Here is a 24,986-nt window from a genome sequence, read left to right as displayed (position 1 = left end):
AACATTAAAACAAGTTAAATGGTAGTGTGCCGAGTTTTTTTTCCTTCTTTTAAAGATGGTTGTTTAACTAAAGACTAAACAATGGGAACCCCTTGTGAGCATGCTCAGTATCATTGTGGAGAACCAAGAGGGCCTCTAACTGTAACAATGTTCATGGTTGTGATTTTTTTTTAAAATAAAATTCCAAATGTTTATAAAAAAAATATTATGAGAAAATTTAAAATACAATAAAAAGATAACATTTGAGGATGAATTAATCTATAAATCCCAATTAATCTATAAATCAAATGTAATTCCAATGGAAATGTCAACAAAGTTATTCATGAAATTTGGTAAGTTGTTTTCATAATTTACATGGAGAAGCAAAAAGCTAACAACAGCATAGACAGCTGTGAACAAGATAGGAGAACCAATTTTACCAAATAACAGTGTTTCTTATAAACAGTAATTAAGACTGTGTGGTATTGGTAAAGGGATTAGCGAATTGCCGAACAAAATAAAGGCCTCAGAAATACACCTAGGCCTATGTGAAAACCTAACACCTAGGATGCGTGAAACTGCAAATAATCAGTAGAATACATGGATGAATACTTCAGTGAATACTGGGACAACTAGTTATCCACATGGGAAAAATAATAAATTGGAATACCTATACAATATGATAAATAAAATTAATTCCAGGTATATTTAAGACATAGATGATAAAACAAAAGTATAAAATCTTTAGAAGAAAATTTAGAATTTTTATGACCTTTTTCCTAGGAAGAGATTTCTGGAAAAAGATCACATGCACACACACAAATCATAACATAAAAAAAAAAAAACAGCACAATGTTCAGCCTATAGTGTAAACATCCTTACATTAAATAACAGTATATGCTTATTATCATTCATTAGTTACACGCATCTTCACATCATCTGTGCCACTTTGTTCTAAGTAAATTAAGAAAATCAAGAGTGGGGTAAAGAGTTTTTAGAGCAGTGCTTAAGGGCAAAACATGACACTAGGTAGTAAGAGAAAAATAGTATACTTTATGTAGATCTGAAATTCTTCATAGCTAGAAAACAAGCCATAAGAAACTATAAGCCAGTGCAAGGTATGTCCCTCAGCAAAAATCAGAGATGACAATAGCTACAGATAGGTCAGTAATTAATGTTTTATTCTGAACTTCAATTAATTGTTCTCTTCAGAGTATCAATAACACAGCAGCCTAAGTGACTTTATATGTTTTCCCTTTTGAAAGTATTTGCCAAGTGAGTGTGAATAGAAAGGAGAGAAAACTTCCTTTTTAGTAACATAGGACTTCTTGAATTTTAGATTATGAAATGAGTTAAGCCTCTGAGAATGGTATTTTTAGTGTCAGATCTCATGACAAGGCACTGGCTTCCGCAAGGATCATCAATCTCACAAATATGAATTGACTGAAGTAATAAGAATACTTGGCAAAAATGTAAATCTAAATTAGAGAGAGGATTGAGATTTCTAATCATATAGCTAATGCCTTAAAAAGTGTCAACAAAAAGAGAAAGCTTGCTATCCTCTAAATTTTATAAAACAACTTATTCTTTAATGTGATGTAATCTTTTCAGCTTGATTTACTATACGAGTTACTATTCCTATTTCATTTTTTCATGTATTTCCAATTTCCTATTTTTAAGATTTAATTCACTCATGATTGCCATTGTTGCCTGATATGTCATATACTTGGTTTGCTCCTTCTAAAAACAAGTCAAAAAATAAAAAAATAAAATTAAAAAATAAAAACAAGTCAAAGACAAAAACAATGTCATTTCAACAATAATTTCAAAGTCACACATGCAACTTCTTCCTAGACTTTCAGATTTTTGTGATAGCACACCAAAGAATACTAGAATCCAGAATCCAGAGTTGGTTCTTTTAGCAAATGGTGATTATAATTTGGTATAGAAATTCACTTCACAGCTCAGTCTACCATCAGGCAAAAGCAAAGTTTAAATAACCAATAGGTCCCTCATGGAATAATGAAAAAGGTATGTCCCTGCACCATATTAACCACACCAGCAGGTAATGAGTGCATTACTAACAGGGCAAAACTAAACCAAGACATTAGGGGCCTGGAGAAACAAACTCAGCAGAGAAGTTCATTTACTAACTTGTCCATTCGAGTCAAGTTTATCTGTGGACAACCACCAGCATCTCGAATATTATCAGTTCTTCCAGTGCAAGGTAGAAGATATTCAGTTCCACTTCCACTATGGTTGAAGAAGGCTGGATAGGTCAGTTATTCCGGTCAACTACAATATTAGAAAAATAAATGTGCAGAAATAGACTTTTGGCTACCCCAAAGCCAGGTTCTGGTCTCAGGATCCAGGGAGGCCTAGGAAACTGACTTCCATTTTGCCAGGTGCTGAAATTATCCCTCAAAAATAGCTTATCCTTAAGAAAGAAAAAAATTGCTATTGTTTCCACATGATAGAACAATGATTTATTAGAACACATTCCATGGCAAATCATAGAAAATAACCATTTTCTGAAAGACATCATGAGACCACCTGAGGGCAAACATGCGGAGCTAGCTACTTCCAAGATGCCCGACAAGTAAATTACCAAATCCAGGTCGAAGACTGGAGTGAGGAGGATCCCAGACTTATGAATAAAAAGCTATACAGTGACCACCAGTGGGGGATGAGGAGGGAGAAGAGTGTCTTGGATGAAAGAGAAAGGCCACTGCTTGTTTCTAGGGCACAAATATAGGCAACTGTGTGGGGCATCCAGAATGGGCACTGGGCTAGGACAGAACAGGCTTGCAGGGGTGGGACCAAGCGGAGTCTTAAAAATAGCCACATGTCACAGAGGTCTTACTCTCCTTCCCTGATGTCCCATCCCACCAATGCCACACAACAGCCCCAAGCAAGCACTGTGCTGGCCTAATGGATGGGCTAGAGGAAGGGACAGCCTCTGAAGGAAGAGCGCTGGAGTGATTATGTGCAGGGTGTGGGTGAAATCACAGCCAGGCACCACAGGCTCAGCACAGTGACCACATCTCTTTTGAAGCAACCTCAGTTCTTGCCAGCATTCATGGCCAAGTTCATCCAGAGGTCCACATCCCCAGGCCGGCCCTCCTACCCTGGGTCTTTGCATACCACAGGGAATATACCACCACAGAAAAGGTGGGCCTGGCAAATGGCCTGGTGATTTGGCATCACAGCAATGATGAAGACCAAGGGACAGTATCTGGCCACCTGGTAAGCAGACTGGCCAGACTCCACCAGAGTTGTTCTATATCAGTTAAGATGTGGACCTGGTGAGGAGGCCAGCATACAGTAAATCCAGAACATTGAGAGAGACTGGGACCAGGGCTGGGATCGGGGTGAGGGAAGTGACTGTCCCCTCCTCCAACCTTGCAAATATAAGGAGGTGTTCACACTTAAGGCGCTGACTGGGCTTTTGTACACCCCTGGGAGTGAGCACCTCCTTAAATTTTGTGCCCTGGTCACTTCATTCCCCTCACCCTAATCCTAGCCCCAGCCAAAAAGTCACTGACAAAGATGAAAACAAAGCCTGAGTGTAGATGCAGTCTTTAAGCCATGCTGATGCTTCTCTAACCACCAAAGTCCACATGGGAAACGTGGGGATCTGGAAAGCTTGCACTTCTGTCTGGGAGCATGTTGCACTGTCTGATTTGTAAGATTACCTGCCTCAAAGTAAATTTCTGTATCCTCTGCAATTAAATAATTTTTATATCTCTTAACTGTGTTTCTTGGCACTTTTTCCATCAATTACACCACTGTCCTGTGGTATCACCTATGCAACACTGAATACTAAAATAAGATTCAAAATCAAAGTAGAGAAAATCGGGGTCAGCATTTTGAATATCAGCAACTGTACTGCAGGTGTTAAGGAGTAAGCAGATAATAGCAGACCTGTGGGAAGAAGGCTAGGCAAACTAGGTTATTCTCTACATTCACCAAAAAATTTGGTTTATTAGTTATTTGGCAGTTTCTTAAGTTTATTCTCTTTTTTTTACTCTTACAAGCTAAAAAAAATCAACATGTTATTGGCTCCAAATAAAAATTGATAATTCAAATACTGATAAAGGAACATACTTGTTTCTGTGCCAAGGGCAGTGGGCTTTCTGCCTAAAGACAACTGACTTGAATGTCCAAGGGGTCTATTAGGATTCTAATTATCTAGTGCTATTATCTATTATAATGACTACCCTAAAAGTCTGTGGCTCAAAACAGTAAACATGTTACTGTATCTTAAGTTAGAAATTCTGCCCCCAAACATCACATGGGACCATTCAGTGATATGCAGTTGGGCTGTAAGACGGCTTCACTCACATGCCCAGAAGGCTGGGCTCAGCTGAGCTCCCCTTGTCTTCCAAGCAGTCTCAGGATCTCTTCATGTAAATTCTCTAGCAAGGAAGCCAGGCCTCTCACATGGTGTCTCAGAGCTCAAAATGTGAGCTATCATTCCAAGAGACAGAAAGTAGAAGGTGCCAATCTTTTAAGACCAGGACTGGAAACTGGCCCAACATCTTTCTTACCCTTCTGTTGTAGTCAATGAAGCCAGAGAGCCCATGTAGTTTCAAGGGAAGGATAATATACTCCGTCTCTCTCTCTTTTTTTTAAAGATTTTATTTATTTATTCATGAGAGAGGCAGAGACATAAGCAGAGGGAGAAGAAGTAGGCTCCTTGCAGTAAGCCTGATGCGGGACTCAATCCCAGGACCTCAGGATCATGACCTGAGCCAAAGGCAGACACTCAACCACTGAGCCACCCACGTGCCCCCAGACTCCACCTCTTGAAGGGAAGAATGTCAAAGGGCCTTTGGCCATCTTCATCCCATCATTCCTAAGTATCTTCCATCTACGAAGCTGTAACACACACTAGGGCAATGCCAGAGATGTCCAGCACCCATGGGGCACATTTTATGTTCTCTTTTTGGTTTGAGCATATCCATAAGGACCCATCAAATCCATGAAAGCAGAGAAGGAAGGCCAGACCAGTCTCTAGAATCAGAAGAGCTACACACCTGGGCTATCTGAGTGGTATCAGCAAAACACCTAGATCTCAGCTAAGCCCTGGGTTGTGTGGGACAGAGCTAAGAACATCAAGGCTGCTCAGTGTGGTTTGTTCACCACTTCACTGACACCCCTGACCGAGGCACCAAGTTAGATGGTCACCGTTCTGTCATTATCTTCCTTGACTTCTGTGCAGAACTGGACATGGTTCAGCACTCCCTCATTCTTTAAATATTATCTTATGTTTCCCTTGATAACATACCCCTGATTTTCCTCCTACTTCAAGGTCCATTTTTTTCTTCATCACTTTTGCTACCTTCGCCTTCTAAAATCTCTAGAGACTGGGGCACTGTAGAGCTTTGTCCAGGGCTTAATCCCTTCCAAATCTACAAGGTCATCTAAGTGTTCCCATTCATCCAGAAGTCCATATACGGATGTTCTCCAAGGTTGAATCTCCAATCTGGACTTCTTTTGTGAACTCCACGTTCACGTTTCTGGGTGACTATTTGATATTTCCACTTGGATGGAAATAGGCATTGCCAATATATGACCAAAACAAAATTCTTTTAATCCCCTCAAAGCCTATTTCCCCCTAGTCTTTCCTATGCACCCAGTTGTTCAACCAAAGACTTAGGAGTCATCCTTAGATTAATCCTTTCCCTTCAGTTTCCAGCCCCCATCACCCTCTCAACCCCCAAAACCTCCCTCACCGCATCTGATCTATCAGCAAGCTATCTTGGCGTTACCTCTAAAATACATCCTTAATCCAGCTATTTAGGATTTAGACCACCTCCTGCCTAGGCTACAACAAAAACCTTCCAACAGGTTATTCTTTTTCCATTTTTATCCCTTTACGTCATCACCATTCAGTGGCCACAGAGACCTTAAAACAGAATTAGATTGTGACCCACCCTCCCTTTCTAAAATCACTCATATCCTTACTGCACTTAGAATGCCATCCATGCTCCTTACCACAGCTCCAAGCCCTGCACGAATGGGCTCCCACTACCTTTCTGGCCTCATTTTGTTGGATTCTGCCCCTTGCTCACTAGGGTCCAACCTTCCTGACCTCTTTTACTTTCCCCTCTGCCTGGAGCACTCTTGGGCTGCCTTGGCCTCACACTCTGACACCAGATTAAAAGATGCCTCCTCAGTCTTGTGACTGCCTTACCCCACTCAAATAACTCTTAGCAAAACCTGTAAGTAGCTCATCTATTATTTGTCATTGTCTGTATTTCCTTCTCAAAAATCCATCCCATGCATTCGGGGTTAGTGTTATAGCACAACATACTTGCACCATGCTCCAGGGGAGCAGTAGAACTTTAAGCAGTGCAAATGCCCTGAAGGACCATGCAGTCTTGTTTGTTGTTATATCCCCAGGGCCTGACATAGTACCTTGTACTTAGTAGATGCCAAACTAATATTTTTCAGCGAATGAATGAATGAACTAATGACTCCGGGCCATTTTAAAAGGCTTGGAAGCTTTGGGCAGCATGCAGTCTGGCACTACATCTATTTCACCCTCCTTGGATTGTTTATACACAGAAACTGAAAACATATTGTTAAAAGCATGATAGATAACATTTTTTCCCATCTTATTTTTAAAAATCAGTTTATTGGGATGCCTGGGTGACTCAGAGGTCGAGTGTCTGCCTTCAGCTCAGGCTGTGATCCTGGGGTCCTGGGATTGAATCCCACACAGGCTCCCTGTAGGGAGCCTGCTTCTCCCTCATCTATGTCTCTGCCTCTCTCTCTGTGTCTCTCATAAATAAATAAAATATTTCTAAAAAAATAAAATCAGTTTATTTCTGTGATCATTTCAAATATTATTTATATTCATTGTACAAAAATTCTAACTCATAAATATAAAAAAACAAGAAAATTAAAGTCACTCATAATCTCACCTTTCAGATAGATAATGTCCTAAATGTTGCATCCTATTTTGTTTCTTTGCACTTTTTGAAATTTTTCTCTGTGCTGTAGAGATTTTTCAGTATGGAATTTCAGCTGATTTTATTTTATTTTTTATTTTTATTTTTAGAGACAGTGGAGATTAGAGGGAGAGGGAAAGAGAGAGAATCTTAAGCAAGCTCCATGCCTAGCATGGAGCCCAATACAGGGTTCAATCTCACAACCTTGAGATCATTACCTGAGCTGAAATCAAGAGTCAGAAGCTTAAGTGACTGAGCCACCAGGTGCCCGTGGAATTTCAGCTGACTTTATATCACATTTCCCAAGATCAGGAAAAATAACACTATTCTAACAACTGGCAATAATTTGAGGATGCCTGGAGGACTATTTTGATTATTTCAGATGATCTTTACCAGCCTACTAGTAGGCCAGTAAATTATCTCACTTAAAGATTTGTAAACAGTTAATCAACAAAACATTATACTTAAAATCCAGAATGCTGTTTGCATGTGTCACAAAATTTGGTAACTAGGTCAGAAGCCTGAATCATTAAAGGTAAAAATTAACATATAGTACTCATTCATTCAATGTTCAATCAACAAATATTTACTGAACATCTACAGTGGTGGGCAATGTTTTAGACTCTGGCAACAAAGCAGTGGCCAAAATCTCTATTTCTTAAGAGGTTGGTCTAGCTGGAGAATAATAGAGAAATGGTAGATAGATGATGATGAAGATGATGACGATGATGATGATAGATAACATATGTTATATATTTGATGATGGTAATTGCTTTCAGAAAAATATGGCAGGGAACAATGATAGAGGAGTTGCAATTTTAATTTGTTATTGGGGTTATCAGAAAAGGCCTCACTGAGAAAGGAGAACCCTCTTGCACTGTTGGTGGGAATGCAAACTGGTGTCGCCACTCTGGAGAACAGTATGGAGTTTCCTCAAAAAGTTATTAATAGAACTATGATCCAATAATTGCACTACTAGGTATCTCCCAAAGGATACAAAAATACGGATTCAAAGGGCTACATGCACCTTGATGTTTATAGCAGCATTATCAACAATAACCAAGCTATGGAAAGAGTCCAAATATCCATTGACTGATGAATGGATAAAGAAGATGCAGTGTGTGTGTGTGTGTGTGTGTGTGTGTGTGTATAACAGAATATTAGTCATCAAAAAGAATGAATACTTGCCATTTGCAATGACATGGGTGGAGCTAGAGTGTATTATGCTAAAGTGAAATAAGTCAGAGAGAGATAAATACCATATGATTTCACTCAGATGTGGAATTTAAGAAACAAAACATATGAACATATGAGAAAGGGAGGAAAAGCAGAGAGGGAAACAAACCATAAGAGACTCAAAATGAAAGAGAACAAACTGAGGGTTGTTAGAGGGAAGTGAGTCGGGGATGGGCTAGGTGGATGATGAGTATTAAGGAGGGCACTTGTTGTGATGAGCACTGGGTGTTGTATGTAAGTGATGAATCAGTGAATACTGCTCCTGAAACCAATATTGCACTGAATGTTAACTAAAATTTAAATTAAAATTATAAGAAAAAAAAGAAAAGAAAAGGCCTCACTGAGACCTGAAAGAGGCAAAGGAGCGGGCATAGGTATATCTGGAGGAAGAGTGTTCCAGGTGAAGGAAACACCCATTGTATAGGTCCAGAGGTAGGAGAGAATCTGATTTGTTCTAGAAAGAGTACAAAATCAGTGTGGCTGGAGTTGAGTGACCTAGGGAGAAAGCCATAGAAGATATGGTCACAGCAGTGCCATATTATTCAGAGCCTTAGGTCCTCTAAGGATTATAGCTTTTACAGTGAGTGGAACAGAAAGCTTGGAAGATTTGGACTTAAGAATGATATCATCTTACTTAATCCTTAAAAGGTTCCCTGCCTGCTGTGCTAGGAATAGATTTGGGATGAAGGGCAGAAGGAGGAAAAGTCAGGAGGATGAGCAATATTCCAGGACAGCGAAAGATGATTTGGAAAGAGATGATCAAAATTATCCCAAAGTCTTAGGCCTGAGCCATTGGAAAGATGGAGTTGCCATTTACATAAAAGTGTAAGACCATTAGAGTAGCAGGTTTCAAGGGAATATTAGGACCACCCAAGCAAAAAAAAAAAAAATTAGACAAAATATAGGAAATAACTGGCTATATTAAAAGGGAGAAAGCAGGGAACAGAGTAAAAAATAAATGGGAGAGTTCAAGTGCTGGTACAATTAATAAATAGGTTAAGTTGGGTCTATTCTGATACTAGATGTGTTTCTTTTATAAAGTAAAAAAAAAAAAAAAGTCTCTAGGCAGCTGTCAGAGGGATTTGACATTCCCCAAGTACCCTGTGGAATAACTTCTTAGAAAAGATCAATTCACCAAGCAATAAAATAAAATTCTATTAGCTTAACAGCATGTTCAGTAACAAGAAAGTAATTACTGATTTTTCTCTTAAGAGACTTATTTTCTATGTTCATCACATGCTTCTCTAGATGTCTATAAAAATGAAAGGCAGGACATAGAATTCTGCAGAGAGTGATGTCAGTTGTCCTCTGCCAATGGTTGACGGAAAATTTCACAGTCCTATGTGAAATACCCAAAATGAGGCTCATCAGAAGCCCATGCGTTAGTAAATTTTTAAGATTTTTAAAATTTATTTGAGAGAGGGAAGGAGAATGAGTGGGGGTGCAGAGGGAGAAGCAGACTCCCCAGTGAACATGGAGCCCTATGGGACTCCATCCAAGACCCCGGGATCATGACCTGAGCTGAAGGCAATTAACCCACTGAGCCACCCAGGCTCCCCAGCGATTTTTTGCTAACTACCTTGTCTATTATAAAATTATAAGGCAGTCCGTGGGTCCATTCCTTGCTTTTTTGAGAAAATAGCAAGTAAACAACGTGGTAAACAGCCACTGGGACATCCTAACTATCATTCTTAAATGCATGGATGATTTTTACAAAGCATGATCCTCAGTGTAAGCCATTAGAAGTCTCTCAATTAATAACAGGCATCTACATTTGTTTTGGCCAAAAAGGAGCTCTATGATGAATCCCAAGCCCCTCTGATTATCTCTTCTCCCAAGTTCCTTCTCATATAAGTTCTGTAAAAAAGGGAATACAGAAGTAATTACCGAGCCAGGCAAAAATCAATAGTGCCGCTCACTACCAAGCAGGCCCTTTCGCACCAGCCCCAGCTGAGATCACAGGGAGGCACTACATCAGAAGTTCTCAGCCTGAGAGGTACATTTGAATCTTGTGAGAGCCTTTTGAAAAAGTACCCATCCCCCAGACCCAACACCAGAGATTTTGACTTAATTGGTCTGGGAAGGGGTGGGGATTTTTTTTTTTTTAAGTTCCTCTCATGATTATAATGCACACCCAGGCCCAAAACCACGACACTAGAGAAAGCTGTGAGCACAGCCTGTTCTGTAAGGAATTTCAACACCAACAGAAAGAGTATATTCTAAATAATGATAATAATTTGGTAATCCAATAGACATAGGGCCAAGTTTTCTTCTTTTCTTTTCTTTCTTTTTTTTTTTAGGGCCAAATTTTCATGTGACAGGAAAATTCAGGTGGTAGAGGTGGGGTGGGGAGTGGTTAGAAAATTCAGGTAATGGGCTTGCTTAAATTTTAAAAAGATCCCCTTTCCATAGCATTCATAGATACCCTTCCCACACATCCCGTCACAATCCTTTCAACCCAATTTTCTTTTAAAGCCCATACAAGCAGACTGTGCTTCCTACCAAATTCTACAATATGTACAAGGAATTCACCGTGTCACAGAATGTTGCCCAGAACCACCCCTCACTTGGGCGGCCAGCTTCTTCCACATGTTGCTGGCAAATCCAGAAAAACGGGGATGAGTTGGAGGGAATGATTCTTCCAGAAAACAGCATTAGTTCTCCAGGTAGCACGAAATGTGCCACAGGGTGGGAATTCAGCAACTCCATCTTAGGAAACAAAGGTGAACAACTCCAGGAGGCTATCCTGAAAAGGATCTAAGATTAAGCAACAGCAACAGTGACAATTTCCCCCACTGCCCAAGCACACCCACAGGACACTTTCTAGCTGGATGACATATCAGGGGTTTTTTTGTTTTGTTTTGTTTTTTGTTTTTTTAAACAGCCATCCTGGTAATGCCTCATAGAGGGAAACACAAATGGGTTTAATTAGATTTAGGTTTCTGGACACCCAGTTTGCACAGAATCAGTACGTCAGCTGCAGCAGGTAATGCCCCGGCCTGGCCCTCAAAGCAATGGCAACGCTGCCGAAGCGGAGCTATCCACACCAGGCCCTGGCACGCAGCACCCTGTGAGCTGCACAGAGGAAAGCTGGCAGAGGACTTCAGAGGAGGCCACCGGGGGCAGGAGGCCTTAGGACAGCTTCAGGGTAGAAGTGAAAATGAGACCAGGTCCTGAAGTGTAGTGACACTCCAGGGAGAAGGCGAAGAAGGCAAGGCGGGGCGATCCGGGCAGAAGCCCTGTGGCGAGAGCAGAGAATGCCTCCAGGACACAGGCGCGACCCACAGGTGACTCTCCACAGGTGTGCTGTGGCACCAGCCTCTGCGTTCTGTTCACGTGAAAAAATTTATTTGTGCTACCGCTGAAGCCAGCCACAGTTACAGCAATGTCTCTCTATGACAGATTACAAGCCGAGAGGGTTGTGCAAAGCAGTGCAAGCAGCTCCAGAGCTTGTGGCCATGAAGAGGGCAGGCCGTGTCAGCAAGCAAGGAAGGCGGCGTGGGGGACTCTGGAAGCCCAGGGGACATTGCTTCTAAGATAGGAAAGCCTGGCCCTGGCACTGGCTCACCCTGCAACGCAGCTCCGAAGAGCAGCCAAGAGAATGGGGATGCCACACTCCCCGGGCCTGCTTTTATGGGTGCTGTGAGACCACTTGCTACTGTCATGAGGCTTGCGTTGTGGTGATTGCTGACAAGCTTTCTGTGATTTTGAGTCTCTTGATCCCTTCAACCATGCAGTAAATGATTTAAGTATTTCAGAGAATGCTGTGAATATAAAAATGAAAAAAAGTCGACACTCTCCAGACTAAGCACGTGGGACCGTACCCTGTATGCACTGGGGAGTCACTGATGGTTGTTCACAGGAGAGTGACTTTATGAAAGGGACATGGCAGGAAGAATCATTTTCCCATTAAGTGCAAATGAGAATGGAGGGAGGAGAGAGTATACAAGCACAGGCACAGTTATTTCAATTCCCCTAATGTATTAATTTTGAAAAGTAGGAAAAGAATATACAACTTTCTTCTTTTCAACAAAATTTCAAATATATTGTCTTCTACCTAGGAAAAAAAGTCATGGATGTAAAAAGAGTAAATATTGCCTCCAAAGAAAATGCTTACATAGTAGCATTTCCCTTTTGCATATTTTCCACTTATTCCAACTTCATCACATTACAGCCATGTGGTTTTGATCAAATTGTTTAATCTCAGTAAACCTTAGTTTCCTGATCTATGAAATGGTGACAATATGGCTGTAATGCCACCCCATGGGGTCTCTGTGAGGAATGCATGAAAGAAGGCATGCAAACCAGCTCTTCCTTATATATAGAAGCTTTGTGTTTGGACCTCCTTAGCTCTGGGCAAGAAACACATTTCTTACAGGGCTTCTTAGAAGACTTCCAATATGCACCAAATATGAGGGTTACGACCTAGTTTCCTGTTCCACCATGGAAATCCTAAAAGATACCGCTAGGAAAACCTGCAGTCTAGCATAAGAAAGATTAAAAGCTTGAGTTGAGTGACTCAAAACGCATTTAAAAAGCCAATAAATTCAAACCTCATTTATCAAAGGAGCGTTTGTGGGCTCTACTTGGACCTCATTCACCACCTTCTTCAACAGGAAAACAGCACCTGCCAGCCACACCTTATAAAACAGCAAGAGCGCCCAGCAGGAAAGGGGCTGTCAGAACATGAGTTCCCCCAAGCAGACAGCGGCCGGTGCTGTTGTAAGCCAGGCGTCCCACACTCCTGCTGGCCCTTCTGTGTAACTCTGAGACTGAACATCCAGGGCTGCTCTGTCAGAGATTCATCCCACGCTGAAGACCGTGCTCCTTTGTGCACAAACGACCCGGGCGGTGAGTGCAGTAGCGCTGGTGTAGACAGCATCAGCCACTTACTCTGGGTGCCGGGGACACAAAACACATGGCTGCTCTCTCCTTGCTGGTGGGAAGTGGCACATACGTTCTGTCCGAATTTCTCATCCTCCCTCCCAACTGTGATCCCCCCACTGTGTTCCAGTTTTAGTTAGTACACCAGTACTCCACACCAATCACTCAGGCTGCGGCGGGGACATTTTCAACTTCTCCCATTCCTCTCCTTACTTCTCTCTTCTTTTTTTAATTAAAAATTGTATGTACTTAAGGTGTACAATATGATGATTTAATATATATACACATAGTGAAATGATTACCTGGTCAGGTATTTAATGTATCATCTCCTCACATACTTACCTCTTCCCTGTGTGGTGAAAGCGCCTGAAATCTACTCTCTTGGCAAATTTCCAGTATTCATAACTGCAGTTGTCATGCCGTGTGTTACATCTCTAGATTTATTCTCCAATATAACTGCAACTTTGTACCCTTTGACCAACATCTCCCCATTCCTCAGACTTCCTTGCTCCTGGACACCCCCATTCTGCTCTCTGCTTTTCTGTTTTTAACTTTTTCTTAGATTCCACTTATAAGTGAGATTATGAAGTTGTTTTCTTTCTGTGTTTGGCTTATTTCACTTAGCATAATGTCTTCCAGTTTCGTCCATGTAGTTGTGAATGGCATGAATGGAATGAATGGATTCCCCACCCCCCTTTTTTTAAGGCTAAGTAACATTCTATTGCATATATATATATATATATATAATAATTCCTTAATCCATTCATTCATCAACAGACACTCAGGTTGTTTTCCTATCTTGGTTACTGTGAATAATGCTGTAATAAACGTGAAAGTACAGTTATCTCTTCAAGGTACTGATTTCATTTCCTATGGGTACTGACCCAAAAAAGGGATTGCTGGATCCAATGGTAGTTTTTTGTTTGTTTTTAATTTTTTGAGGAACCTCCAAATTGTTTTCCATAATGGGTATACCAATTTATATTCCCATCAACAGTGTCTGGGGATGCCTTTTCTCCATATCCTCGCCAACTTCTTTTTTCTTTTTCTTTTTAAGATTTTATTTATTTATTCATGAGAGATAGAGAGCGGGAGGCAGAAGAAGAGGCAGGCTCCCCACAGAGCAGGCAGCCTGATTCAGGACTCGATTCCAGGACCCTGGGATCACAACCCAAGCCGAAGGCAGACCCTCAATCGAACAAGCCCCGAGGTGCCCCGCCAACTTCTTTTTTGATAATAACCATCTTAACAGAAGTGAGGTGATATCTCTTGTGGTTTTGGTGTGCATTTCCCCAATGATGAGTGACATTGGTCTGGTGAAGCTAGCAGCCTGTTGGCCATTTGCATGTCTTCTTTGGAAAAATATCTAATCAGGTCCTTCTCAGTTTTTGGTCAGGTGGGGTTTTTTTTGCTATTGAGCTGTATGAATTCCTTGTATATTTTGGATATTAACCCCTTATTAGATGTATACTTTGCAAATATCTTCTTTCAGTTCATAGGTTGCAATTCCATTCTGTTGACTGTTTCCTTTGTTAAGCAGAAGCTCTTTTAATTTGATGTAGCCCTACTTGCTTATTTTTTGCTTTTCTTGCCTGAGCTTCTGATGTCATATCCCAAAAGTCATTGCCAATGCCAATGTCAAGGAACTTTTTCTCTATATTTTCTTCTAGGAGTTCTAATGTTTCAAATCTTATGTTTAAGTCTTTAATTGATTTTGAATTGATTTTGAATTGATTTCTGTGTAGGATGTAAGGATTCAATTTCATTCTTTTGCATGGGGTTATCCAATTTCCTCAGCATCATTTATTGAAGGGACTATCCTTTCCCCTTTGTGTCTTTTTAGCATACTTGTTGAAAATACTTGACTGTATATGTTTTGGTTTATTTCTGGGCTCCCTATTCTGTTCCATTGGTCTATGTGTCCATTTTTATGCCAGTACCATATTATTTTGATTAATATAGCTACAAAGCTATGTGATTCAGAATCAGGAAGTGTGATGCCTCCAACTCTGTTCTACTTTTTCAAGATTGCTTTGGCTATTTGGAGTCTTTTGTGGTTCCATACAAATTTTAGAATTGCTTTTTCTATATCTGTTAAAAATTCCATTGGAATTTTGATAGGGATTGCATTGAACCTGTATTTCACTTGGGGTACTATGGACATTTTAACAATGCCAATTCTGATCCACAAACACAAGATATCTTTCCATTTATTTGTGTCATCTTCATTTCTTTCATCCATGTTTCTTAGTTTTCAGCATATAGATCTTTCACCTCTTTGGTTAAATTTATTTCTAAAAATTTCATTCTTTTTGATGCTGTCATAAATGGAATTATTCTCTTGATTTCCTTTTCAGATAGATCATAGTTGGTGTAAAAAACCCAACTGGTTTTGGAAGATTTTATTTATTTATTTGAGAAAGAGAGCATGAATGGGGGGCAGTAGGGGCAGAGAGATAGGGAGAAGCAGGCTCCCCCAGGATACTGGGATCATGACCTCACCTGACCCAGGAACCTAACTTGGGGCTCGACATGGGGCTTGATGTGGGGCTTGATGGGGGGGCTTGATCCCAGGACACTGAGATCATGACCTGAGCAGACCTTTAACCAACTGAGCCACCCAGGCACCCCAATTTTTGTATGATTATTTTATATCCTTTCCTGAATTTGTTTATTAGTTACAACAATATTTTTGTGGAGTGGAGTCTTCAAGATTTCTACATATAGAATCATGTTCTCTTCTGCAAAAAGAAATAATTTTAGTTCTTCCTTTCCAATTCAGATGCCTTTTATTTGTTTTTCTTGTCTAATTGATCTTGCTAGTACTTCCATTACTTTGTTGAATAGAAGTGGCAAAAGTGGGCATCTTTTCCTTGCACCAGATCTTAGAGGAAGTATTTTCAGTTTTTTTCCTCATTTATTATGATGTTATCTGGGGGGGTTTCTTAAGTGGCCTTTATTGTGTTGAGAGAATTTCTTTTTACACCTACTTTGTTGAGAGTTTTTATTTTGAATGGATGTTGAACTTTGTCAAAGGTATTTATGCATCTATTGAGATGATCATGTGCTTTACATCTTTTATCCTCTTAATGTGGTGTATCACCTTGATTTGATTGAGTTATGTATGTTAAATTAAACTTGTATTCCAGGGATAAATCCTACTTTCTTATGACATATAATCTTTTTGATATATTGTTGGATTTGGTTTGCTAGTCTTTGGTTGAGTGAGTATTTTTGCATCTATGTTTATCAGAGATATTAGCCTGTAGTTTTCTTGAGGTGTCTTTTTCTGGGTTTGATATCAGGGTGGTACTGGTCCCATTAAATGAATTTGAAAGTAGTCCTTCTACTTCTATTTTTTTGAAGAGTCTAAGAAAAATTAATATCACTTCTTTTAAAAATATTTGATAGAATTCAGCCATGAGGCCATTTAGTCCTGGACTTTTCTTTTGTTGGTAGGGAAAGGTTTATTACTTCAATCTCTTTATTTGTTATTGGTCTGTTCAGTCTTTCTATTTCTCCTTGATTCAGTCTTGGCAGTTTGTACGTTTCTGGGAATTTATCCATTTCTTGTAGGTTATCCAATTTGTTCACATGTAACTGTTCGTAACAGTCCCTTAGGACCCTTTTTGTTTCTGAGGCATCTGTTGTAATGGCTCTTCTTTCATTTCTGATTTTTGCTGAGTCTTCTCTTTTTTTTTCTTAGTCTAGTTAAGAGTTTATTGATTTTATTTATTTATTCAAAAAACCATTCTGGTCTTTGTACTTACAGATACCAAGTTCTGCTACTCTTCTTCCACAATATCTCTAGTATCTTTTCCTCCTTTCATTTACTCTATTAACAACCCTATTCATTTCCTCTCATCCAAATGAGTAATTGCTGAAGAATGAATCTCCCCATCTCCAGTCTCCCCTTCCCTCCAACGCATTTGAACTTTTAGAAGCACATCTCTAACCGGACCATCCCTGTGTTCAAATATATTTGTTTGTGACTTCCATTACCTTCATAGTAAAATACAAATTCCTTAGCTTGACATTCAAGATCCAGATGATCTATCCTCAAACTATTTTGTCTACCTTTTCTCCCATTGCTTGGCTATATTCCCATTTCTGGAAGCCATGCTTGATAGGATAGATAACAATAACCTAATTATATATCCAAAAGTATTACAACATACAAAATACAACTGTCTTCTCAATACGCAGTCTTCCCAAATGGCCCCAGTGATTCCAGCCTCCTGCCCTAGTGTCATCCTCTCCCCTCTGAGTATGGGCTGGACCTAGTAACTTGCTTCTAATAAAAGAATACAGAAAATTTATGGAGTTCACTTTCAATATTGGGTTATAAAAGACTATGACCTCCAACTTTTTCTCTTGCCTTTTCTCTTGCTTGGTCTGGTGAAGCTAGCAGTCATGTTGCAATATGCTCTATGAAGAAGCCCATGCAGCAAGAGACCAAAGGAAGACTCTGGCCAAGAACTCATGAGGACCTGAAGCTTCAGTCTAATAGCGTTCTAGGAAATGATCCTGCCAACAAACATGCAGATAAGCTTGGAAGGAAATCCTTGCCAGGTAAGCCTTGAGATGACTATAACCTTGTGAGAGACCCATGACAAGAAAATGTAGCTAAGTCTCACCTACATTTCTGACCCACAGAAACTGTGAGATAATAAATGCTGTTTTCTTAAGCTCCTAAGGTTTGGGATAATTATTACATAGCCATATATAAATAATATGGTACCTGTGCTGAGCACATAATTTGTTTGAAAAAAATCAGATGTTATAATAAATAACATTTCTTCCCATTTCTAATTTCCCTTGAAAGCTAAAGATCAAAAGAATATTCATTCAGATGACAAAAATTTGCTGAAAGAGTCCTATGTGCAGGGCATTCAACAAGGTATTAGAGGAAGATAAAAAGCTGAAGAAGTCAGGACACTTGGTCTCAATGCATTTACAGTGTAAGTAGAGAAGGGATATTAGAATGAAAACCACTGAATAAAAAGATTTAAAAGGGGGAAGTGAGTATAGGAAACAAACTGAGGACCGCTGGAGGGGAGTGAGTGGGGAGGACAGGGTAACTGGGTGATGGACAATAAGGGCACATGATTTAATGAGCACTGAGTGTTATGTAAGACTGGTGAATCACTGCCCTCTACCCCTGAAACCAATAATACATTGTGTTTTAATTAATTGAATTTAAATAAAAAATTTTTAAAGGGGGAAGTGAGAGAATGCTGAAGGTATTTACAGTCTATCGGGGCCATGAGAAAAAAAGACACATTAAGTACGTAGCAAATGGGGGCAAGTCAAAGGAAAGGTGTCAATAAAGCCCTGTAGGAATGAAAAGGAGGAAGGATAACTCATGCAGGACAGTAAGGAAAGGCTTCTTGACGGAAGTGCATTTGACACAAACCTTGATTATCAGGGGAAATCTTGACATAAAAAGTTGGGGGAAAGGCATGATGAGGGGAAAAGTGGTTTAAGCAAAGCAAGGAAGTCAGAACATATACAGAGAAAGTAAGTAGTGATATTCAAACCAAATTTATCCCCAACTCAACTTTTCCTTAACTGGATACCCAAAGTTCCAACAATCACTCTAACACCACTTGCAATGAATGAGGGAAAGTATGGGACAGGGAAACCATTTCTATGGCTACTTGGAGGGGACCTTGGAGGGGACCCACACAAATGAAGTGTCCTGAAGCTCCAGCTCCATGGTGTGTCTGTCTCTGGTAACAGTCAAGAGAGTCTCTCATATTTTTTCCTCTGAGTCCAGGTTTATAAGTAGGCTGAACAGGGCAGACCATGGGCCTTGTCATCAAATCAATTTCTCTTTGTGTAGAGAGATTAGTGACGTTTCTCCTACTCAGATAAAATGTGTATGGATCTAATAATAAAGCAGGTTTGTAGAATAGGTATTATGTTTGATATTGCTCAGAATTGCTGTAAGGATAAAATGAGAGGATTTATTAGAAAACCCTTGGCAAACTCTAATACACCTAACACAATGTAAGTTATATGAAAAATAATGAATTCTGGTACAGGAAGCTGTTAATTGGAGATGTTCTGTGCTTGTGAAAGGTCACACTGTGCCTATCAGAGCTGGGGCTCCAACCCAGGACCCCTACTACTAGGGATGCCCGTTTCATGGTTAGCCAGAACACAGGGTCCAGGCTCAAAGCTCAGCCTGGTCACTTACAAACTATAGCTTGGATAAGTTGTTTAATTTCTCTGAGCCTCAGTGTCCTCATCCATAAAATAGGAGTTTTCAAATGTGCATTGTTGAGAGGTTTAAAATATATAATGTCTGTAAATGCTCAGCACAGCTTGGTACACAGCAGTCACTCAATAAATGGAAGTCATTATGACTGTTACCATTTGGTACCATTTTCACTGAACCAGACAGTACTCAATTCTAGTAGTTCACTGATCGTGATTTCCGGTTCCAAGCAGTATCAAAAATAGACAGAACCTGTCTTCAACATCTTACCACTCCCCTCTCCAAGGGCTTCTTCTCCAGATTTCCCTTCCTGAGCTGAAACCTCATGTTCAAGTAAGGCTCAGGGGACTATTGCAAGCACCCTGTGCTTCTCCACCTCAGTTTCAACTGTGTCTCCTTCCTTCTGGACCCTGAACTCTGCTTTCGAAAGTAACAGCTAATTAGCTGACAGACTAATCTACTAAGGGACTGAATGCTAAAATTGTTCAGTGCATTACTTTCCCCACCCGACCTGAGATATCTTCATCCTACCAGGAGACCCCTACGTGTAACAAGCTGTGTGTAAACCATACAGATGGCCCTGCCTCTAATATATCCATCTCTGTAACTCCATGTTTGAAAGACTCAAGGACACAGAACACTAAAAGACTGGATCAGGTTCTGCCTAAGTTTGAGGGAAAATGAGCAGTGAAATCAATTTCCCATAGCCTGGTCTAAAAGAATATTTTAAAAACTCATGCTTGCAAGAAAAAAAAGATTGAGAAAAAAAAGATTTCTAAAAGAGGTTCAAAAATAAAACCAACACATTAGGTAGATGTGAGGACAGACCAAATTTCCCTCTTTAAAAATAAGCAGGAAAAATGCAATATATAACCAGGTCCATCTGGCAAGAAGAGAAAGAAGGTTAGGAAAGGCAGCCACCCAAGATGTACCCTTCCAGGATGTGAATACAACATCAGCAGGCTTAGAGCCCTGTCCCTGCTCCTGAGATAGGACTCCATCACTCCGGTCCTTAGTTTTGTTACCGAAGAAGCATACCCAACAGCATCATGATCATGCCACTCTTTAAAAATATCCATTGTTTTTCTGAAGGCGTCAGGTTAAAAAACATACTTTCTCATCTATATCAATGTAGAAAACTAATATTTAAAGGAAGGTGTATGTGTGGAATATAGAAAATAACAAAAAGAAACATCAGTCATCCATAATCTCTCTGCCAAAGGATAATTACTGAAGATTTTTCAATATGCAGTTTTTCTTTCTGACTTCTTCTCTATAGATAGATAGATACATAGATATGGACATATGTGTATATATATATATACACATATACATATAAACAGGATGAAACAGTTGAGCTCATCTTGTGTATAAAATTCTGTAATGTGATTTTTTATCATGTTATATAATATTATTTATAAACTTAATGACTGCATGGTACACTATATAAAGGTACTTTAATTTGTGAAATAATTTCCACACTGTTCAACACTTAGTTATTATAGTTTCATCAATGAATATAAATAACAATACTGGGGGTTATTTGTGCACATATCATTCCAGCTCCAATTATTTCCTTTGGATAGATCGCCAGAAGTAGAATTACTGGGTTGACAAGTTAAGTATTTTGAAGGCTCTTACTATAAACTGCCAAGTTTCTTTCCATCAAGTTTATAGCAATTTATCATCCCAGCAGAAAATACAAAATGCGCATCTTGTCATCTACCCCACCATGCAACGACTATTATTTTTAAAAGACAAAAATCGAGGAAGATGTATTTTTGAATCAAGGAAATTTGTGGCCACTCTGCCAAATTTCCAATGCCAATCAGTAGCCATTTCCCCTGAAATCCAGAAATGAATATTATAAGAACACCAAGTGCAATGAACAGAGTACTGATGTTGCAAAGAGGTTCTTAAGTGAACTCTTCAGTGAATCAGTCAGGATCCCAGCAGGAACCAGACTGTGCTCTAGAATGGGCAGTTGACCAGCATTTAATAGGTGGTTGTGTGAAAAGAGTGGGATGGAGTCAAGACTGGCAGAAGGGCCGTGGGAGAGCCTGCAGGAGCTGCCACCACCTTAGGCCTAAAGGGGAGGAGGAAGGACAGGACCAGTTGCTAGAGAGAGCAGGGGATGCCCAAAGGTAGACACAGGTCCACAGGTGGGAGCCAAGAGAAGGACCCCCTGATTTTGCTCTCCTTCAGCCTTCATACCAGTGTCTTCTATTATACAAGCACAGCTCAATACCATAGGGCAGAACAAGGGACCCGGGTTGCTATGGACTCAATGTGCCCCTCCCCCCAATTCTACATGTTGAAACCCTAACTTCAGTAAGATGGTATTAGGAGGTACTTAGGATGATACGAGGTCATGAGGATGGAGCCCTCTAGCTGATATATTAGTGCCCTTATAAGAAGAGGAAGAGACCAGAGGCTCCCCGCCCCCCTCCAATGTGAAGATAATAGCCAAGAAGGCAGCCTTCTGCAAGCCAGGAAGAACCCTCGCCAGAAACAGAGTCAGCAGGCACCCTGATCTAGGACTACCCACCCTCCAGAACTGTGAGAAATAAGTATCTGGTATTTTGTTATAGCAGCCCAAGCAGGCAAAGATACTGGTAGATACAGTCATACAGCTCAGCTGCCCAGGTCACAGAGTAGGGTGAAAGGACAGACTGTGGAACTTGGGGGCCAAACTGGAACCACCTAGGGCAGACAGCCAGTAGGAGATAAGCAGGGTGTGGCTCCAGTCTCTGCTTCACAAACCACTCCAGTAAATAATTCATCTAGCGTCACTGTTTGCTGTAGAATTCTCAAGCAGCAAGTGAGTATATTACAATGTAATCATTTCCCTTTGCCTCAGTAATTTAAAGAGTGAAAATTTTGAAGCTTTTTTCTTCTCAAGAGACCAGAATATATTTGTGGGTCCAAAGGCATCTTTGCAAAACAGAAGAAACATTTCCTTTATCTTTGTATCAACCAGGCAAAGGAATGCCTTCTAATAAGCAATTGAGTAAAAACAACAACAACAAACTACTGTGATTGAATTTATTTTTCCAGAGAAATGCAGGAAATAATCATGATTGTTTCATTAAAACTCTTCCTAATCATAAATGTATATCCGTGTCCTAACACATACATCTTTTTAGCACTGCAACTCTCCAAGCCAGCAAACAACTCTGTAAAATTATCTCTAATCCCTCACAAATGACTCTGGGGTCCCACTGAGTCTTTAACACACATTATTCAGTAAATCCATGAACCTACAAACCAGGAGACATGGAAAACCATAGCAACCAGAGACAGGACTAGGGAAGTGGCCAGTGTTAAAGGACAGCATGAGGAGGGACAGGCAGCCTTCCTGAGCTCGGAAGCCCACTCACTTCCTGCTTGACCTTGCTTTCATCACTTCTCCCACCCTGCAGACCTGGTGCAGGAACTTATAGCTGAATGGGCTCATGAGTCTAACTGGTCTCATCTTCTGCTTGCAGACAAATTGTTATCATTTTATATGAGGAAAATGAGATCCAGAGACTCTGAGTGACTTGTCCAAGGTCACAAAACTAACACATGGAAGGAGAAAACACTAGACCTCAAGCCCTGATTCTAGCCCAGAGCCTAAAAGCTAACTTGGTAAATCAACTCTAATTTCTGCACAGTCCAGTTCTTTAAATGGAATGAGGGAAAAGGGAACTCGAATTCTACCTACATCTCTGAGAGCAATAACAAACTGTTACGGCCACTGAAAGTAGCATACTGAACCTGGAATTAATCTATAGAATTGCACTCACTGCTAAAGAAATTTCACATTTCATAGCAAATTTTCCCTTCAGAAAATATCATGAATAATATCAGATGCTGGCTTCTGCCAGCAAAGCCAACGCATACCTAATGCATTTTGATTCTAAGTCCTCATAATTGTTGGAGGGTTTATTCATTTAGTTAATGATAAACATTTTAAGAACATGAGAGCAGGTGTCTATTGAACAATACTAAATATGGAGGGAAAAAAACACATATGCGTAAAGAAGTATAAACAGTAAAGTTCTCTGCTTAGAGCTCATAGAAGAGGTAATACCTATAGAAAGCTTAGAGCCGGGGGATCCCTGGGTGGCTCAGCGGTTTAGCACCTGCCTTCGGCCCAGGGCGTGATCCTGGAGTCCCGGGATGGAGTCCCACATTGGGCTCCCTTCTTGGAGCCTGCTTCTCCCTCTGCCTGTGTCTCTGCCTCTCTCTCTCTCTCTCTCTCTCTTTCTGTGTGTGTGTGTGTGTGTGTCTCATGAATAAATAAATTAAAATCTTTAAAACAAAAAAAAAGAAAAAGAAAAGAAAGCCTAGAGCCACCTTGTCCCCACCAGCAGCTGCAGCAGACAATCTCAGGACAACATGACTGGGGACACAGAATTCTCATCTTCTCTCACGGTCTTTCCTGAGCTTACCTCAACCCTATCCCTAGCTCTGCATGCTCTGGAATAGTAAATGGTGTTTGTTGCGGACCATCTCTGCTAAGCAAGTCCGTTTTCTCATTCTTTTGTACATATCAGTTCTGATTTCCCAGGCTTTGCACCTCTGGAGGATCTGAGTCAGTGCTCTGGGATGGAGCCCAGGCATCCGTGTGCTGCGAAAGCTCCCCAGGTGATCCTGATGAATCGAAACACAGGTGCCTGGGCTGTGTCCCAGAACAACTGACTCAGCATCTCTGAGGTTTAAGACCTCGGAGATCTATACTGTGAAAAAGCTCCCCAAAAGTTGATTCTCATACATACCAAAAAAAGAGAAATGCTCTCTTCAACTGACAGGCACAGATCTAGCCACACCACCACAGGACATCTTGGAGCAACAACCTATGTTAAACAAATATTCAAAAACAGACAGACTCCAGGCCTGCCCATAGCTAACCTCTCATTGGCTTTCCAACTTGGATAAATGCTACATTTGTTCTTTAGGGCAACTGTTGAGTGTATTTAAGTACACCATGGAGATTGTATGCACAACTTTGATGCATCTCTTATTATTTTTTCATATATTCACAAATCATCTTTATGAATGCTAGCTTCCCATCGAATTATAAAAATGCACATTAAACAAGAACACAAACCAAACAACAGCCTCAATTTGAAAAAGTGTTTAATTTTACTCTAAGAATCTTTTTGTTATTTTCATATGTCAAATCTGAATCTATTCACAAAATCATATGCTGAATTAAGTGAAACATAAAAGAAAAAGTTTATAAGTTAAAATAACATCAGAAGCAGGCTCTAAATTTAATCTAAGACAAGAGCAATCAGGCATTGTGGGAAACATTTTACCAGAGTACAAGTCACCAGCCATGATTATCTTCAAACTTCAGAGTACAAGATGACAACACCAAAAGGACAGAGTTGGTAATGATTTTGAATAAGTGGCTCCTGAAAAGTAAAATCTCTTTCAAACAAAACAAACTACTGCAAGAATTTTGCACTTCACTGAATAACTGCAGCACATCAGTGTATTCACTTTTTCTCTCTTTTTTTTTTTTCCTCTACAGATTCATTCCCTCTGCTTTGTGTCAGCCCTAACAGTGAGCTGCAAAAATGTCAGAAATTATCAAGTGTAAATAGTGTCAGATCCTGGGCTCACAAGGAGGTCCAAAGTGGTAATCATGTATTTCTCAGTTTTAAAAAGACAGAAAAATATGCTTCTTGCCTACAAAGTAAAATGATGACAAT

At 40.1% G+C, this 24,986-nt stretch overlaps 1 protein-coding gene across 1 annotated transcript in view; it reads right to left on the bottom strand.

Annotated features, from left to right (window-relative positions):
* The window catches only part of SLC35F4 (solute carrier family 35 member F4), a 239,770-nt gene that overhangs the window by 185,716 nt on the left and 29,068 nt on the right, over nt 1-24,986 (bottom strand). The window lies entirely within an intron of this gene.

Source organism: Vulpes lagopus, chromosome 6 (assembly GCF_018345385.1).
Source record: "Vulpes lagopus strain Blue_001 chromosome 6, ASM1834538v1, whole genome shotgun sequence".
In the NCBI taxonomy this organism is placed as follows: domain Eukaryota; kingdom Metazoa; phylum Chordata; class Mammalia; order Carnivora; family Canidae; genus Vulpes; species Vulpes lagopus.
The sequence above is the reverse complement of the archived record's forward strand: the minus strand, read 5'-3'. Positions and strand labels throughout refer to the sequence as shown.